Here is a 2380-nt window from a genome sequence, read left to right as displayed (position 1 = left end):
AATACTCCACTGTGGGAGCATTCATCAACAGAGCTGAAGACCTAGTCAAATTATCGTTCTTATAACATGTTGTAGAAGTCATTTCTATAACCATTTTTATTATTATTAATATTATTATTATTATCATTATTATTATTATTATTATTATTATTATTATTATTATTATTATTATTATTATTATTATTATTAGATGAGCTAGCTCAAGGGCTTTAACAGGGAAAACTAACCCAGTAAAGAAATGAAACAAGGAAATAAATAAACTAGAAAATAAGTAAAAAACAATTAAAGAAACATATTTTAAAAACAATAACAACATTATGGTAGATTTTTCATATATAAACAATAAACTTGAAAAAGAACAAGAAGAGAAATATGATAGTAAAGTGTACCTGTGTGCACCCTCAAGCAAGAGACATCTACCTCAAGACATTGGAAGACCTTATTACAGAGGTTATGGCATCACCTAAGGCTGGAGTACAATGGTTAGATTTACAATGGTTAGATTTCTGAGTGGCTGTTGCCTACAAAAGCGGATCACCATAGCCAAAGAGTCTCTTCTACCCTTTCTACTGAACAGGTACATTGCAGTAGTTAATCCGTTGAGCGAAGAAGGGTTACTGGGTAATTTCAATGTTTTCATGTATATGGGGACAGAGGAGAATGTGGAAACAATAGGCCAGCCTATTCTATACTGTGTTTAAAACGGGCCGGCCTCTAACCTCCGAAAATCTAAGGAAAAATTTCCAACCCCATCGGAAAGTATGGCAGGGGGAACGCGGGCAAAGCACGACGAAGCATCTAAAACCAGGAAACGAAAATTAGATCTGGACGGTGAAATAATTGAAATTCAGTCTAAAAATCGTAGAAGGCCATTACTCGTTGATGCAGAACTTGATGAAAAAGGAATTTATAGACGTTTTGCCTGAAAAAAAAAAATACATTAAACCTGTGTTTGTACCTGCTTGTTGCAAAGACAGGCTTCAAACCCTTGAAGTTAGTGTTCAGAAGCGGGGTGGAAGCCACTTTCGTCAGTCATTTGATAGTTGATATTCAAGTTAAAGTGTGAAACAATTGAAGGAAAATTAAAATTTTAACAATAAAACTGATTTAGTTAAAGCAGTAGATCTTACATTAACAAAATTGAAGCTATTGTCAGGTAAATGGCTTGTTCTTTCTTTACATAAAAAACAATTCGTGAAACTGGTGTAAGTGTGTCCTTGAGGGATATTTCAAAAGACGAACTTCCGCTAGCTAAAATCATGAAGTATAATTTTTAACATTTCACGTTTACTGTGAATTTTCAAATCAACAAAGGATAATAAATATGAATTTTCACTTTGTTAAATAAATTTTAGAAATGTACACGTCTGTTGTCCGTTGGCTCCAGGGATGTATTAAAGACTGAAATGCAAGTGTTGCTTCATTAATCCGAATCAATCATGTTCTGTTGAAATTTAAAGTATACATTCTCATTTTCGTTAAGATTTGTATGCACAACTCAAGCAACTGCCAAAATAAAACCACAATTTCATACATATATTTTTACCCTCAATTCGTTAAGATTTAAAAGCGTTAGAATTACCCGATATACGCTATGGGTTAAATTGGGGATCAAGAATAGGTTGCTTAAATAACGGGTTTAGCTATCTGGTAACCATAGGGGAGAAACGGAAAGGGCAGTTGAGCAGAAAACTGTGTGTTATCAGAGATACCCAGTTAGTGATAGGGACTTGGTGAGGATCGGGACAATTATTTTAGTGGGACGGGAAGATTGGCAGATAAAAGTTCCAGGTAAGCTTAATTATGGTATAAACAGATGATAAAGGAAGACCTAGCAAGTAGTAGGGGATGGGTGATGTGAGAAGGTTTTTCAGTATGAGACTTAACAGTGGTGGAAGAAAAAGTACCTGGTGAGCTTAAAGGCAAGACAAGAAATTGGATGAAGAGCTTTGTTGTGAGAGAGAGAGAGAGAGAGAGAGAGAGAGAGAGAGAGAGAGAGAGAGAGAGAGAGAGAGAGAGAGAGAGAGAGAGAGAGACTAATAGGACGATGTAAGAGTCTTGAAAATTCTCTCAATGTAATTTTCATGCATAAGTTTTGAAAACATTTCCGTAAAAGAGAAACGAGACGAAGATATGACGCTATTGAGGGTTTCATATTTATAAATATGCAGAACAAAATAAACTCATTTCCTAAAATGTTAGAAAGAGAGCACTCGAAGACTTTGAATGTCTATCATCATAAAAGGGGTATGAATAGATTAGTTAGTTAGTCAAACTTTTGTAGATTTGATTGGTTGATAAGATATTTTTAAACAATATTAGGACTGACCAATTCATATGTTTTCTTGAGATCCCGGAAAACTACTTGGGCAGTTTTGTG

The sequence above is a fragment of the Palaemon carinicauda genome, chromosome 10 (assembly GCF_036898095.1).
Source record: "Palaemon carinicauda isolate YSFRI2023 chromosome 10, ASM3689809v2, whole genome shotgun sequence".
Lineage (NCBI taxonomy): Eukaryota > Metazoa > Arthropoda > Malacostraca > Decapoda > Palaemonidae > Palaemon > Palaemon carinicauda.
Note: the sequence above shows the minus strand (reverse complement) of the source record.